The sequence below is a fragment of the Lepidothrix coronata genome, unplaced genomic scaffold (genome assembly GCF_001604755.1).
Source record: "Lepidothrix coronata isolate B3197 unplaced genomic scaffold, Lepidothrix_coronata-1.0 Scaffold39, whole genome shotgun sequence".
NCBI classification, from domain to species: domain Eukaryota; kingdom Metazoa; phylum Chordata; class Aves; order Passeriformes; family Pipridae; genus Lepidothrix; species Lepidothrix coronata.
The window spans coordinates 961425-979561 of NW_016690219.1; the positions used below are offsets into that span (position 1 = coordinate 961425).

General features: G+C 36.9%; 1 protein-coding gene across 2 annotated transcripts in view; it reads left to right on the forward strand.

The window, feature by feature from the left end:
- Positions 1-18137, forward strand: part of TDRD15 (tudor domain containing 15) — a 166069-nt gene that overhangs the window by 40632 nt on the left and 107300 nt on the right. For both annotated transcript variants that reach the window (XR_001874461.1, XR_001874462.1), the window contains exon 3: positions 3600-3730. The gene's annotated coding sequence lies outside the window, so the exon portion shown is untranslated. The remainder of the gene's footprint in view (positions 1-3599; positions 3731-18137) is intronic.

Below are 18137 nucleotides of genomic sequence, written 5' to 3' on the forward strand. Positions count from 1 at the left end.
AAAAAATAATATTATTAGGTTGTATATTGAGAGTCATTTGATATTAAGGGATAAACTGCTGCAGATGCATAGAAAGATTAAGAGATGAGAGTACCTTCATCATTAAGTCAAAGAACATTAAAAAAATGATAGCATGTTATCAGAAGGTAATTATACACATTCTACAGACATTCTCATCTGGTGTAAATCAGCAGATTTCTTTTGCAGTGAGAATTTTGGTGATTTATGAACAGAGGAGAACTTAGCTCACTGTGTTCCCATGCTGTCCTTTTAACACTGTTTAGACCAGAAACATTCATGCTCATGTTTTCCTGAATTTTAAGATGCTATAGATTGTGAAATCGTTGGCAGCCTGGGAAGTGCCATCTAATCACTCCTGTTAGCTTAAAGGAAAAGCTGTTTGACCACACAGAATACTTCACAAAAACAACAAAAGAGAAACTCATTTAAAATTCCAATGAACAGGAACGATGAGCTCAATCTTGAGAAGTGCAAAACATGCATTCCTTTCCTTGGAAGAGAATAGGGCAGATCTTGCAAGAAATAAAGAAGCAATTTCTCTAGGGCTTATGCCTAAAAGGAGCTGAAAATCTCCTAGGAAGTGTTAAGTGCTCCAGATTGCCACTGAATTCTTATGATTCTGTCCCTCCTTCTCATAAAGGCTTAAAACCAGTATACAGCATTGTGCTTCTAAATCCAAAGGCTGGTTTTTTTGTTGTTGTTGTAATGAAATATAGTTTTATTTTCATTTCAAAATACTTGCTTTTAAAAACCATAAAAAATTGTGCTTTATCTGACAAAATGAAACTAATAATTTTGTTTGCTGCTAGTATCCTCCATGCAGTAATGTGAACTGAGGTATCAAACATTTAGTACTATGAAACGCTAATATGGATATGGTGATTTCTCATTAATGCTAACAACTTTAATTCTCATTAGCTTGAAATAATTATTTAGCTGCTTAGAAAATGATTAAATTCAAACAGAAATATATAATGTGTTTACAAAAAAAGAACTGGTTGACATTACAAAATGTTAATGGCTTTATTCCTTAAAACTTATTATTGGATTGGCCCATACATTTAAGGAATGGTCTTAAAACTGGAGACTGTGTTTTTATTTTAGTGTAGAAATTGCATCCAATTTGGAAAAGCATTTTGGATCTATCAGCTACAAATTAAGCAACAATCACAAAAATAATAAACCCCAAAATAAACCCTAGAACAATATAATTTAGATTTTAATGGAAAAATAAAATTATTTCCCCATAATTGTTTGACTAAGCCTGCTCCTATTTTCCCTTCATATGTAGAATGTTGGCATTTAAAGGTTGGAAGTACAGTAGCATTAACAGTTTCACACATGCAGAGCCCAGAAACCCAACGATAAGAAAGGCTAAGGCTCCTAAAGCAGACATGAATTTTGGGTGGGACAGTCTCTGGGATCTGAGCTTCATGTTGCTGTTTGAAAGCTTGAGCCTTTTTGTTGAGGGAGCAGCCTTCTTTTGTGCATCCTCACCTTTCAGGTTTTAGAACTATGTGCTCAGCAGTAATGAAAAAGCTTGAGAAGCGAGTGTGAATACGGAGTGATGAGAAATGTTCTCATCTTGGATGGTACACAGGGAGCTTAAGTGAGGAGCTCAGGAGCAGATGCATGGATGCTATTAAAGCTTATGTGCCAAAGCATTAAAACTAGAACTGTTCTTCTCCATAAAGGATAGAAAAAAAGAGAGCCCTTTAGCCATAAATTCGCCAGTAAAATGCATGTGCACTGTATCATTTGGCTCAATAAAAAATGCAGCATGTGGCAAAATTTTAGACAGATAAATGTAATTAACACTGAAAGGCAGATGGCAAGGAAAAGGGACAAGGGGGAAAACTACAGAAGGGTGGGATGCAGTGACACTCTCTAATATTATAAGTACATTAAGAATTCCATCCTCACAGGGGACAATATTTAAATGCTTTCCTAAACAGAAGAATATGACAGATTTTTTTCCTGAATTAGAGCCTAAATTTTCAAGTGAGGGTCAGTGAATATTGGTGTATGCATTCGTTGTAAAATGTTGTTATCCAAAGTATAAATTTCAAGCATCCCGGTGTTAAGAAATGTGTTTAAGAGTGGCAGTTATACCATTTCTTAGAGGTATGATAAGAAGTGTCAGTGCCCTGCATAACAAATCATGTTTATGTTACAGTAGAAAGTAAACATTTGCATTTCAAACCCACACAAACTGTGGGTAATATGCTAAGGTTGCTCTAAGTCAGCCTTACAAAAAGTTCTGGAGCCTGAGTTCTGAGCAAGTGACTGTGAACAACTACCATGTACTTCATTTCAGCCTGAGCAACCTATGGCTTAGAGTGTCACACAGTGGGGGGTTTTCAGCTCTTGGATTTAATGGAGAGATAGTGGCAAGGAGCGCATTAGGAAAAAAGGGAGGAGTGAGGTGGAATTAAACTGGGATTTTAAAAAATGGAAAATCAAAGTATGAGGTTTCAGGCCTGTCAAAATGTTTAATTCTTCTTGTTCAAGCTGCAGATGGTTTGAGTCATCTTGTGCCAGAATTAACTTGGTGACACAGTAAAATAACCTTTCAGAAATACGTTTCCCATATTTTATTCATTGTTGCACTTTAGCTGAACCTATTCTTTGCATGAATAAGGTATTTGAGATCAGATGCCCTCTTCATACTTGCTTGGTGGGAATTAGAATGTGACTTGTTAAGAGCTAAGCCTAATTATGGAATGAAGGCATGAAATGTTGCTTTTGCTTACAGTGTGTTGTGCATCTTCATCTGTCTATGCAAAATACTTACGAAGTCTGCTAAAAACGAAACCCTTGTGTCTACATCCTGCAAACAATCTGGAATGCCACCTTCTGTTATATAATAAATGCAGACTTATCTATGAAGAAGAAAAATAAACCACATGTAAAATTTGTTCAGTCGAACTGGCTGTTTGACTTAAGACAAAAGGGTCTTTTCTACCATTTGGATGGTTCTTCAGATCCCAAAGCAGTGGACAACAATGAAGTAAAAGTTAAGGTGTGGCCATTAAAACATTCCAGGAAGTTTAGCAGATGAAGGTACCAAGTTAAAAGCTGGGAGTGAATGCCAAAAACTGCCTGTTTCAGAGGTGGCATATTTTATCCTTTCTACAAGAGGTTCTTGCTGCCTTCTATGATTTTACAGTGCTGACGGGAGCTGTGGAGGGTCTAATGTAGAGCAGACAGCATTACAACAGAACTCTGTTCAAGGTCTGAAGTGGCCCTGGATGTCTGAGAGACAGATTTTGAGCAAGTTTTTTACATTGCTTGAATCAATTTTATATAGCGTAGTGTTTCTCTTTACAATCTAGGCTTCTCATAAACATGCACATGAAAACACTATCTACTTTTAACCCTGAGTATTATTAGTTGAAGTGACAGTTAATGAACTAATATGTACATATATGATTTTACAATGTGCATATCTCATTATACAATTAATTAAAAGTGCAATATTTATGCAATGCAAACGCTGTACATATTCAGGCGGTTTCTGTAAAAAGAATATTCTGAATTTGAAATTAATTTTGGATTTTTTTTTGTATCACAAACAGATTTTCTGTGCTTCAAAGGAAGGATTTTATTCAAGCAGATGACATCTTTCAAATCAGAAGCAGCATTTTAAGTTCAAGTGCTACATTTTGGTCTGAGGCAGGTGATTACTTTTATAAATCAGCTGTAAAAGGTAATCCTGAAAGCTCTCCATAAATAATAACCAAGACTGAAAATTTCTGTATAGTGTGTGTGTATAATGGGAGGAAAATAGAGTTGAGGGAAATGGAGTTGAGTTTAAATGACTTTCTTCATGTAGCTAAATGGGTATTTCTACCATGGAAATCAAATGAGGGGTATACATATGGAAAGAGGGCAGGATCTGGTACCAGCTTTGCAAATGCTTCAAAAAATTATGCTGAGCAGCCCAGTCTGTTACAGCTTTTGAACAAAATCTGGAGGAGTGTTCATAACAAGTATAGAGCAATTTACATATTTTTCAGTTGTCAGACACTGTGCGCCACAAACTAACAGGGATGACTGGGTAGTATGGAAATCTGCTGCTGAAAAATTGTCCAAATAGATTTCAGTTCAACATGTTCTCCCATTACTGTCTGTGAGCATTTGTAGAAGTAAAACTTTCTTTGGAGCTGGTGAATTGTAAACCTTCACAAAAGATTTATTTAACCCATGCTGTATTTGTGCCAACATGGAAAGTAGTTTAGCACAATTAGGTCACATAGTCAGGAAGCAGTAATGCTATGGTATCTATGATATGGATAACTATTCATGAAGCTGCAGTAGGGAAGTCTTAGTTTTCAGGCTGATACAGCCAACCATTGCAATTAGCTACAGCTCAAACAGCTTTTGCAAGTAGTTTCTCTAAATTTTCAGGTAAATTGCCTCTCAAATTCTGGGAAATGCTTTCTATTTTGTTCTTTCTATTCTCTTCCTGTACTAAAATATTGTACAAATTGTAAATAAAATAGTTCATGTAGAGTTATTAGAGCTTGCTGTCATTCAACTGTTTTATTTGGTAAGTATGAATAAGGTCGTCTGTAATCTTTCTGACCACTTCAGGAGTGGGTATAAAGGCAAAACCTATTGAACTGCTAATTTGTTGAACAAATATTTCAGTGTTCTTCACCACAAATAGAATGTTTCTTTTTAAAATTTAAAGAGAAATTCGAAAGTATTGTGTTACCTGTCATATATATCTGGTTGTAGTTTGGATTACATGTAGGTGAAATCTTGACATAGCTGTATGAGTATAGCCTTACAAAGGACCCTCAGCAAATCATTCCCAAAAACCCTGGAGAAACCCCTACCACTATTATATAAAATGCTATTTTCACACCAAACACAGTACTTACTCCTTCAGTTAAGGTCTCAGAATTTTCAGTTTTCCCCTCTTTCTGTCTGGAAAGATCCAAGAGTAATTTAAGATGCTCACTTTCATGTTGTAGACATGAATGAGAAATGAAAAGGGTTTTTTTAAGAGACGGGATGTTTATTATTAAGACTGATGGGAAAATGGAAACTATTTCCCTTGAAAAAGAATTTTAAAAAAATAACCCTTAATCAAGATGAGAAGGCAAATCCATAGATTTTTGTGGTTAAGAATCGATGAAAATTCCATTTGAAAAAACTTCAGTGGAAATTTTCAGCTTTCCAGCTATGACCATGGAAGCATTTTATCAGTTGGGAGAAAGGAAAATCAACAGGAACCTTCTAGAGTGGAATCTGGGGAGTCATCATTTTGGTTTTACTTAAAGGAAAAGTGTTAGAAATTCTTTCCAATTACAGGTTTCAAAAGTGCTTTATTTATTATTATGGCAGTCACAGCTGTCCACTTTCAGAATTCCTCAGTCACACCAAAGGATGGATGGAGGTTTGTTTTCCAAATAGCAGTTTGATTTTCTTGCTGTATTAAGTTCATTATTGTGCAAGCCTTCAACAATGTTTTCCTTGTGTTCTCTACCTTTTTAACCCTTTTTAACCCTTTTACTGTCTGTGTTTAGGTCACTGCTTTTGGTCACCACATTTGTGTAGCTCACCCTTTGGAGATATTTCAGTTGTGGTGTGTTCCTTTGTTCTTGTTGTAGCTTTTCTTACCTTACAAAGGTAACAGCCTCACCACGGCAGCTCAAAAATATTGGAAAAGATAATGAAGAATTTTCACAGTCATGAATCATGAGGAATTTTACAGCATTTAAAATAGTGGTCAACCTTAAAACTGTTTGTCTACACAATATAAGCAACTAACTTCCTCACAAAATGTAAAAATATTCTTGACAAACTTCAAAATTATTGACAAAAGTCAGTTATATCTGTGCCCCAAAAACGGTGGTATTGTTTAGTTTAGCAGCTTTTAAAAACTCAGAGATAAACTACTTCCAGGTTACAGAAGGCTTAAGGTTAATCTCTATATTAAGAGATTTAAATGTGAGTTAATAAAGACCAAGTAGCATGGAGATATCTCAACAAAACTGCTTTCAAATTATTTTTCATCTCTGGAAGATCATCTTTCAGGTGCATATTGATCAGAGGACTTATTCTGTCCTCATAGCAATGTGATTTTCTTGTTTTAATGTCAGAAATGAAGTTCTAATGATCTGAATTTATAGTTTCACTGTCAAATCAATGCCTTGTATCTATCAGATGTCAAAATGATGACTAAAAGTATGGTGTATCATATAATGCCAGCAACTTACTCTTGCTCTTTAATAGCAGCCACTGGTCATAGATGTAGTAATTGAAGACCTAAAAATATTGAATGTCTTTCTGAAGCTCTCATTTAGGAGCTTGACATTTTTCATGCTTCTATGTATTTGAGAAAACAGTATATTTGAGAAGCTGATGCAAGCTTTGATATACGGTTTCTTACTTATAGGTTTGCATTGAAAGAACACTTTTCCCATTGTTTAAAAGTATATAGAACTACATTTTTTGAACACTTTGAACAGAACTGCAGCAAAATGTTCGAAGCATGAAACTCAGATCTTCACATATAGATTTTTTTTATAAGGAATCAGTGCTTTTCCTAGTTTGAAGGAAAAATAAAAATAGAGTCATACATGATTGAAAAGGCAATTTTTACTTGCCTAGTTTAACACAAAGCTCACAGAAAATGTAAATATAGCCACTAACATTCGACTCAGTGAAAGAAGAACTTCAAAGACGAACTGGAACATTTAAAAATCAACTTATTATGCAAGGGCTCTTGCCCCTCTCCTTTCTTTTTCTTAGCAGAGAACAAAATGCTTGGTAATCTGCTGCTATTAACTTTTAAGGTCCTCACCACTGAAACATCAAAATACAATACAAAAGTAATTTTCTAATGTGTTCCAACTTCCTCTTTTTTTTTTTTTTTTCCAGTGAAGTATGTGGAATTTTACTGCTTTTAGTGGCAAAACATAGCGAGTCGAGCTGTTTTGGGAATCAAATAAAATTTTGATTAATCTTTTATGGGAAAGTGGTGTCATAGGGAGTGGTTTCATTCCTTTTGCTTAGAAGGGAGTCTCTCATCAAGAGGAGACACTGCACAAAATAGCCAGTAATTCGAAACTGAAGAACACGCACTTACAAGTCTTCAATGTGCTTGTTTCAAGCTACTGATGTGGGCAGGAGCATGTTCGTCTAAGGTGAAGACCTAAGGTAAAGGTCTTACTGTCTTACTTGAGTGTGTGTCTCCCAGTCCTTTCTCAACTCTAATTGAGCTTTGGCCTTTCATGTCTTCCTCCTGCATATACAAACCATGGCTGTGTGTCAATTCTTTTTATTGACTATGGGGAGAACCTGATGTGACTAGCTGATATGTAGATACATTCACTGTATACATCTAAAATTAGATGATTTCAGACAACATTACCGATGACTTTACAGATGCATACGTGAATCAGGGACACATGCAAATAACACTTAGGAGCTTAACTCTGGGAGAGCGACGTCTGGAAAGTCCTTCTGTAAGGACTGATTGAAGCACCAAAATAAGAGTGTTATTTATAAGGAATGCTAAAAAGCTTTTAATTCTTCCATCAGCTGCTGTTACCAACTATGATGGTGACATCTGATTCCTACCTTGTCAGTGTTGTCTTTCACAATCTGTACACTGGCAATGCAAACAGCATAGGACTGAGATGTAGGAGATGGAAATGAGTGGAGGGTACTGAAGCTTTCTGCTGTTGTGGTACAGGGCTGATGCTGGGAAGGGACCACATGATGATATTCTTAATAGGCACAGTCTATCTTGGACAGGAGGCCTTAAAATCATTTATAATGCTTGTGTAAACCTTGAAGGACAGTGAATCTCCTGAACTTTTCCATGGCATTTGCTGGAAAAATGCAACACATTAAGGACAGAATAACTGAATGCACAAATGCAGACTTCATAATTTATCCTTCTGTGGAGTGGGTTTTACTGAAATTGTGCATGTAAAGTGAATTCTACATGTACAACTTTGCATCTGATGCACTGAACATAGGTTAAACAAATACAGTCAGAGTCAAATGTTTACCAAACCTTGACATTGTCCATTCTTGAGTCTTACTTCAAGTGTACTGTGGCAAGTAACTCTCCCTAGCTATTCATACAAGGAATCTGCTGCCTTTTATGCTGGTAGCCCAAAGATGGATAGATAGAAAGATACACATGCTACTGAAGGGCACATGAAGCACATAATTCTCAGATTGTACATGCATACTGTTATGAGGATAGATACCCTCTGGAAAATAATGAGAAAACAATTAATCTATTGCAGTAGGGATTTAGGGCAGGAGCCAGCCAACTGTTGCATATCCACAGAATCACCCAGCCCTAAGAAAGTATGTCTTAATGATTTAATTACTTTTCTCATCTGAGTGGATATTGTAATTCTGATTACAGAAGCTGAGGATGAACACGCTTAAAACTAATAAATACAGAGTGCATTCATCTGAAATGAGCATCATCAGCACTCACAATGAAATTTCATTTATGGGCATTGTTTCATTAAATGTAACCTCTAGCTTATTACAGGCACATTATTTTTCATTTTTTATGCATGATGTCATTCCTTTATTTAAACAGACCATGTTAAATATTTTATGAAACCATTAAAGGAACAAATAATAAAATTTTGCATTAAAAATGGATCTGTGAAAGTGTCTGGCAACTAAAATACAAACAAACAAATAAACAAAAAGGGTGGAATTATGTTGCAATCTGTCAGAAATTCTCCTGGAGTTTTATCTGTGATTTGGCTACTGTTACTCTATTTCTCACTCAGTTGCCCTATTAATATGAGATGTGTAAAATGGTAGAAATATGTGAGCTACCTTGGGGCAGAATATGATGATCTTGTTCTACCTCAGACTTTTAGAAGATGCTAATTGTGTGCTGGGCTTTTTGTTTCCCCAAAGCCCTGTTTCATGTATTTAATTAGAGGTTTTTTAACTTTTAAAGTATTTCCTGTGTGCACTGGCAAGTATTTTTAAGAACCATGTCCTGTGTACTGAGGCAATTGTGCAGATTAGCTAAAAGAGTCATTAAGCATATCTGCTTGCACAAGACTGTCATAATCCAGTCTCCAAGCATAATTTTATGGCTGCTGCAAAAGGCAGGGTACAGATGGGGTGTTGAACTTGCAGTTTAGCACCTCCTGTGAATCCCATTGACTTCAGCGAGAGCTGAGATAATTCTTCAATTTGCGAAATCTGACACCACAAAAGATAAAAATTAATATAATGGCAAACCCCTCAGTATTTATGTAGTGAAAACTCCTACTAAACATACTGAGAGATCAATACAGTTCTATGGAAATCAGGAGAAAGATTCCCATTGGCTTCATAAGGAGCTGGATCAAGTAACTAATTACTGAAGATATGATCCTGCAAGAAGCAGAGCCAAATCTTCATCCCCCAAAGGGAATGGCTGTGGTGGTGGTGGGAAAATTCACTGTATTCAGCAGCTTCCAGTGCTGCTTTGTACCTGAGAGATTTGAATCTTAAATGAATGAAATTCAAGACATTTTCTTTGTGACCCAGAAAAAAAGAAAAATAAAAAACAATGACAGGAACTGAAATACACAGATCTGAGTTTCAGTGCTAATGTGTCCAGCTATTACTTTTCAATTTTCTCCTTGCAGAAGGACTAGCTTTGTCAAGGTCATGCCACAGATAAATCATTTCTGCTTTTCAGCAAGGTCTTCCTAAAGCAACTGTAATCAGGACCTTCTGTAAATTAGGATTTATTTCTAAGGAATACGTTCTTATTTCAAATGACCTCTTATCTCTTTTTTCTCTTTTCTTCTTCCCTTTTTAACATCTAAGTGATTTGTAAACTTCTCACATTTCAAGGACATAATTAAGAATGCTGATTACATTGACATAATTCTCAACACTGAAGAATGTGAACAGGAGTGCACTTACTGCGTTTTAAATACTTCTGTCCCATCCTCTACAACTAAATGGAAGTAATAGAACTTGAGAAATAAAAAAGGTCATGGTCCCTCCTCAAAAGGTGCTAGGTTGAGAGTAGGTCTTTATGCATCAAGAAGAGAATGTAGCTGTTAATATGTTGTCCTCAAAAGAGAATAACCTCTGTTTATGGCAAAACTCAGGCTTGATGAGAGTAAAAGGATGCTTCTCTGATACTATTATTTCTTCAAAGTACACATTAATGTCTTTAAATGCAACTCATGGCTCTCATTAACGCTGTTATTATGAATTAATAAGACCTCCATCCCTTAGTTTGGTCACAATGCTCTTAATTAATAGGTGACCTATCTTAACCAGATATCATATTTTACATAGATTTTCTGCTGATAACCTGAGACAAATACCAATGCATAATTAATTTTTTTTAATTAATTCTCAATGTATGATGTTGTATGGATTCAAAACCAGAAAGGTACTAATTAGAATTTTGTTTTAATTAGCCTTGCTTATGCTAAGTGTATTCTGCAGTACTCAGTGCAACAGAATTGGTGATCAGGAGGATGGTTTAAAACTCCTGATGGGGTTAATATTGCAGCTCAATAGTAACATGATTCCAGTGCTGCTCAAGGATGATAATTGCAGATCCATATTTCCATAGTCCTTTTCCTGGCTGTGTAGTTACTGTCTCCCAGCTGTGATTCTAGAGCAGTTTCAAATTAGTAAAGAGGTTAAGGAGTGTTACTGTAGTGGTCTCTAAGGCCAAGGAAAGTGAGTACCTCTTATCCAACCAAGACTTAATCTACCACTTCCAAGGCATTGCAAGAGCTTCTATGTGTTCCATTCTGTGAGTTTGCACTGGTAGACAGTGAAATTCTCTATAAGGAAATTTTGCATCTACTGAATGACCCAAGTTCATCTAAGACAACCTGGATTATGGTCCTAAATGTGACAGCAATTTGAAGGATTTTTTTCACAAGTTGCCAACAGTCAATCTATGGCACGTGGTATATAGCACTAAGCATGAATCTGAGTAACACATCAGAGGACCTTCTTCATATCTCTCAGACTTTTTGCTTTTTCTCCATGTCTTTTGAATATTTTGTTTTGTTTTCTTTTGGTTTATTTTTTTTCAAACATTGATAGGAGCCCGAATCATTTAGACGGGTTGAAAAATATCACCTTTTGCTGCTGTGAGGATCCTGGTCTCACTGGCCCTGTGCTGTTCCCTTCCTTCTGTTACCTTCGCAAAGATCCACAGAACAAAGTTTTTCATGCAGTTTTCTGTACTGTTTGACAAAGACAGCCTTATGGTCTTAAAGGCCATCAATAAAAGCTAGATTTTGACTTGTCCTTTCTTCTTCTTGCACCCTTTTACCAGGGGTGCTCTGTGCCTGGATCTCCAGCAGTTTGTCCATGTCCCATAGACCAACCCTGCTCACCTCCTCCTGTGAGGAAAAATGTACTGAGAACTATTAGACTTGGATTCTGGTAATGAAAGCTGTATAAGTAACAATCTTTCAAAGGTCTTTTTTAAAAATTACGAATGTTCAGCATGTTAAGGGACTGTTTAGGGGAACATCTGTTCATTCAACATCATTCAACAAAATCTGGAGTACGGAAACAATGGATAACTTTTAAAGAATAAGAACTTTCCGGGAGATTTTCAGTGTATTTAGTTTTTTTTTAATTCTCTTTTTAACTTCCATAGAGCTTCTTCAAGGACTAGAAGTCTTTGTAATTATTCCAGGCAAGCGCTCCTAGCACAGGGTTAGATGTCCTCAGTAGAAAACAAGAAAATGCCATACTAGCAAATTGACAATAGTGAAGAGCTATATATCTGGAATTAAAGTAACACACTTTGGCATTCTTATTGAAGATTTCCATTCAGTTCTAAAGTAAGCTTATGTTGTGAATGGGAAAAGCAATTTTTATACAATTGCTCAAATGACAGTATTCTTGCAAAGTTTTGCTTTTGTATTTCCTTTCAGAAGGAAAATACATATTTTTTTTAATCTTCTGAGGAAAAGTTTGGTAGTGACTGAGGGATGGAAATATGAAATTTTCCTTTGAGTGACAGCATAAATTGTTCAAGTTAAAGTTTTTAATTTTATTAATTTAATGACTATGCTTTGGAATGTCTATTTAAGAAAAAAATAGTAATTTTCCTATTTGCTGTCAAACAGATTCACCTGTTCTTCTGTTAAGTGATATTGCCGACTGAGGATAGCATAATATAGGTCTTTCTGTGTGCATTAAAATTTTATGAGATCAGAGCAATGGAGGAAAGAAAGATTATGTTTATTATAAAAGCTTTCTGGAAAGAAAAAACCAAACGTGGTAAGATCCAATTAATAAATCTTACAGTTTCTGCTTGACCTTAAAAAAATTCAGTATAATGATATACCATAGGCCACAGTAATACTAAATAACCTTTTTATTTGTGAATCAGAAGGATCATTGCTCATCAGCTGACATAATTTTTGCTTGTGATGTACAATAACAGCTTCCAAGGAAAATCTTATACAGAAGGCTATTTCTCTGCTCTCATTTATGTCCCAGAAACCACCATAAAATCATAAGCTTGAACAGCATTAGGTGTTCATAGAATAGCAAAAAGCCTTCGGTTGGAAAGGACCTTAAAGACAATCTCGTTCCAACCCTCTGTCACGGGCAGAGGCACCTTTCACTACACCAGGTTGCTCAAAGCCCCATCCAACCTGGCCTTGAACACTTCCAGGGAAGTGTTTCCAGCTTCTCTGGAAAACCTGTTATAGTGCCTCACCAGCTCCTGGTTGGTTTCTTCCTGGCGTCAAGCTAAACCTCTCCTCTTTAAGTTTAAAAACTGTCCCCCTTGTCCTGTCCCTGCGATAGGAAAGTATGTCTCTGCAGTCGTGTTACCACTGCTTGTAAGATACCTTCCATATGTAGTTCACCTACAGAGAGACTGAGAGAAGGTTTCTTCTTACCTTTCTATTTGATGTTCTGCACTGAGCTCCAACCTTTGGATCAACAAAGCTTTAAGGCCTTGTTTCTTTGCTGTTGTCCATGGTGGCTGCTGTATAAAGCCCTGAAGATTTCCTCCCCTCCTAGTTCAAAAAATATCTACATTTCCTCCCCATGAATGTTCTTGCCAGCCTTGAAGAGGGCAGCCACCTCTGCAAGCAGGCTGGGAGATGATAAAGTCTTTGACCTCACAGGTTCTTTTGCTTCTCTCTACTTTACTCTTTGTGAATATATGTAGGAATGGAGAAAAGAGAGTTCATAACCTCAGTTTTGTCCACCAGAAGCTTTTTAGAGGACATGGCAATGCAGCTCATAAGAATGTCATAATGTAATGGCCAACTGATGCCAAAAACATGTTGGTAAGTTAGATATATCAGACCAAATCTGGACTCAGTTATATAGCCACAAATGTAAAGATATGCAATTTTTCAGAGGTGTGGAGGAATCCAGAATCCAGCACCTTATAACTAACATGCATCATGCAGTTTAACACTTTATCTTTTGGATTATTAGACAGAATTGTCCAAGATATAATGATGCAGCAAAGTCCAAACTACGTTTGTTGAGTATGCCAACAAAAGTTTGTTTTAATCCATCCATTATAGTTAAAACTAATAAGAATAATTTAAAATTATGAATGATTGACAACCAGGGAAAAAAAATTCAAAACTGAGGGTTAGTTTTGGCTATTATCTAAGCAGAGGAAACTGTCTTTTAGTATAAAATAGCTGTCCTGTTGAGGTGTCACAATAAATTTATCACCTCCAATAAAATGTGGAAAGTATTGTTTTTCTAATATTAGTGAAAGATGATGTCCATTCAAATTAGATTTTTCATTCATTTCTAATTGGCTTAAAATCCGGTTCAGCTACAGCTCTTTCACTCATAACTTGTTTAAAGGATTCTAATTCTCATAGATAAATAGGCATCCTGACATTTTTCATTTTCATCAATCATTAAGTTTCTTATGGCTGAGGTTACTGGTTGTGTATTGCCTTTCCAATATGTTATCAACTTCTGAAGTAACTGGGTTCAGATTGGATCCATTTATTTCATTCAGTACCTTATCTGCCTCTTTCCCCCGCTTTTTTAAGCACTGTCGAGGGTCATATTGAAAAACTATCTCCAATTCCAACTGAAATCAACCAGGAAATGGCTTTATTTTACTTTTAGCTGCGACTGGAATCAAACAGGACTGCATCATTTTATAAAATGGTCATTTACAATACAATAGCATGTATGCTATGCTGAAAACACCCTAAATTTCTTATATATGCCTGTTTCTCATTTCATTCATTTAGAATTGCTTAAGAAGTAGAAAATGTTGTGAGAAGTGCTGGTTTTATCTGAGGTAGAGGCAATTTTCTTCATAGTAGCTTGTATGAGGCTTTTTGGGATCTGTGCTGAAAACAGTGTTGATAACACAGGGAAGTTTTTGTTATTACTGAGTAGTGCTTACAGAGTCAGGGCCTTTTCTGCCCCACACCTCATCCCACCAGCGAGGGGGAACAGGGGAACAGGAAGCTGGGAGGGGACACAGCTGGGACAGCTGATCCCAACTAACCCAAGGGATATCCCAGACCATGTGGCCTCAGACTCAGCATATAAACCTGAGGGAAAAAGAAGGAAGTGGGGGATGTTTGGAGTGATGGTGTTTGTCTTCCCAAGTCAATGTTACGAGTGATGGGGTCCTGCCTTCCTGGGGGTGTCTGAACACCGTCCTGGCCATGGGAAGTGGTAATTAATACCTTGTTTGGCTTTGCTGTAGTGTGGGGATTTTGCTTTTCCTGTTGAACTGTCTTTGTCTCAACCCATGGGTTTTCTCATATTTACCCTTCCAATTCTCTCCCTCATCACACTGGGGGGAAATGAGCAAGCGGCTGTGGGAGGATGAATTGCCAGCTGGGGTTAAAGCATGACAGTCCTACTGAAAAGTAGGGGGCTATTAGAAAAAGTGTATTTTTTTGGATAAAAGAGACATTTCTGTATACTGGATAGAAGGAACTTTAGAAGGTACTTTAGATGGATGGAGTAATGGGCTCTGAAGGGCAAAACAAATCAAAAGAATGTTCCTTTTCAGTAGCACCGAGAGACTTGAAAGAGAATGTCAGGCTGCAGAGGCAGTTTGTGTGTTTGGATACACCATTTTCAATAACAGTGAAAGCTGAATGGGAGAGACAGAATTAGAAATTCCTCATATTTTGCTTTTATTTACAAATGCACTTCCCCAAGGACTGCTTTCTGAGGCAATCTGTAATATGTTTTCATCCTGCTTTAATCCTTACCCTTGTTTTCAGCTATCCAGGAGAGTCATCAGGGTGACTTTTAAAGTCTGGGACTTGTTTTTGAAGAAATAGGGCTTGTTCGAGATTTGTAAATATGTAACTTAATGGTATCTTTTACAAGTGTGAAGAGAATGAAGCAAGGACTGCAGAATAGATCTTCCAGATGCTGTGGGACTGCAGGAGGTTGAGAATTTTTTTTCCCTGTATTTCACCCAGTTCTTATACTCCTTTTTTTAAATTTCCCATGGCGGTTATTGATAAGGACAGCCTGGAAGATGTGTGTGGGGAAACTGTTGTTATTCTTGAAATTTATGGCTTATAAAAATGGGCTAAACTTTGGCAATGCATTTTTTTTCAGATGAGGCGGGTGCTAGACATAGACATATTAGACACTTTAGATCAGTCTATTAAAGAGACTATAAATCAATCAGTTATATTTTATAGCAGTTTCTGTTTCCCCCATCTTTATCTTCACTTTTTAATAGAACTAATTTTGTTAAAAGGAGATACTGGGAAATTACCTCAATTATGTTGCATGAGACATTCAAGAATGGGGATGCTAAAGCAAAAATTCTTGTATGTAGATCTGATAAATCAATAGAGGAAGTTTTAATGTCTGTGGTAAAGATCAGACTTCTTTTATGAAATGTAGAGAGTGAATAATAATTTTAGTGTTGTCTCAGGCTGTTTTCTTGTTAACAGTCTTCTAAGGAACATGGCATTTCCCATCTGCTCATGAAGTAGTCACCAGGTCTACCTCAGGAATGACAGCTGGCTCACTGTGCTCTCACAAATGTGTGTCCTAGATACAAACTGGCTCAGGACTCTCCAGTGTTTTTCTTGTACGCTTTTTGAAAGCTTTTTCATCCTGTACTTGCTCTGTTCCTTATACTCTTTCACGAAGCATCTGGAGCTGTAAGGATAGAAAGAATATTGACCTGAATCACTACTGCAGTTCATGGCACCCCTTGAGATTTTTGGGCACTTTCTGTGTGTGCCAGCAGGACATAAGCGTTATTTCAAGGACAGGGTGTCTTTGGCAAGGGCTGATATCAACATCCCTGTAGCCCTTGGCCCCTGCAGAGCAAACTTAGCAGAGAGCATGCAGTCAATGCCATCATATCAGATATCCTCAGGAACAGTATGGAGGACCTCCAGGGCTGAATGCAAGAGGTCTGACAGCATGTGCTATATCTCAAATAATTCCAAGATGCTCATACTGGCTCCCGGCTCTCTGTGTGAAACTGTGTGTTGGTGATGATAAAGGAGAGCAGGTTGGAGGAGGGTAATATATTTGCTTTTTGTGCATGATTTTCCTTCACTCATCCAATCCTGCCCTTCGGAAGCCATGAATTCACAGACATTTGGCATGATGCTCTTGACGTCTGGCAAGGGGGTAGCACAGGAAAAGGAAAGATGAACAGAACAAAGCTTGATATTTCATAAGCAGTTTACAGAACATTAGGGGAATATTTTGTTCCAGTAGATTTTAGAATTCCTTGCAAATAAAGCTGGAACACAAAAGCAGTACATTTTAGGTTTTGGAGGCTTAGACCCCTTAACTCTTTTCTACTGATTTATTTGAGTGAATTTCAGATTTTAAATTGCACCTCCTATAATGATTAAATGCACTTTCCATATACCCAGTATTTATGGTGCAGCTGTTGGCAATGTTAATGTGAAAAGCACATCTCCTGAACATTGTCAAGCTCTTATTGTCACCTTTAGTTCCCTGGGAGATGGGGACAGAATTTTATTTCAGATTAAAAGGAAGAAAACTGTTACCTTTCACAGAAAACATATATTTATGTTTCTCGATGTCTCTAAAGTGACTCAGACAAGGAGACACATATTTGAGTTATTGTTGCTAGATTTCATTATACTTGGTGCCTGGGTGGCTATACTATATTTTATGCTGTAAGGTTTAGAGTTGTTTTTGAAGGGAAGGGAAGAATTTTTTTGATCTTGATGAGGATGATAAAATGTAAATTCTAAGGGCAAAATTCAGAGGTGATGCCATTGAGAAAGAAAGTTCCATTTTTCATGCATGACAGTCATTTAAATTCAGGCCTCATCTTATCTTTTCTTTCTTTTCCACCTATTTCTGCCTGTTTTTCAATGAGTAAATAAGTCAAAATTGGTGAAAAGTAGATGCTGGTAGCCTATAGGAGATATGAATTAAAATATGATGAGAACAAAGCTAGATTCAAACCTAGGCACATAGGCATCTGACTTCCTAATATGTTTTATATGTCTTATCAGTAAGTCTTCCTAAGATAAATGTGTAAATTGCTTGTGTGGTCAGTAGACAAAACAGACGCTTCTGAAGGACTCTGGTCTGGTGGAAGGTGGTCCTGCCCATGGAGAGGGATCTTCAAGGTTCCTTCCAACCCAAACCATGCTATGCTTCTATGAGTCCAGAGGGAGAATCTACCAGTCTCAGGTTAGGTACCAAATTACACAGATGACTTCTCTCCCTAGAAAGCCTTTATGTTCACCTACATCTCCTCACTGATATTATGAAACTTATTTTTGACTGTCTGACTCATTAGGCCTCTGAAATTGTAGAAGCAAGTTTGATGCAAGAAAGAGGAACTTGATCCTACCCTAACTGAGTCTCCCAGGGAGCTGTAGTGAGTACAGGGAGAACATATAACTGCAAGGCAAGGGTTCCCAAGGAACTGTTTCTCTTGTCTCAGGCTGTGACACTGCAAATAGGGTCACCAGCCCAACAGAAATTCAGTTGCTAATTTAGGTTCCCAGCTGAAAGCAGGGTCAAAAGCCTAATTATGAAACCTAATTAGATATTGAATATATGCAAAATAGAGCTCCTCCTTCATTTCCATCCAACATAACATTATATACAGATTTAATGGTACAGTAATACTATGTAGG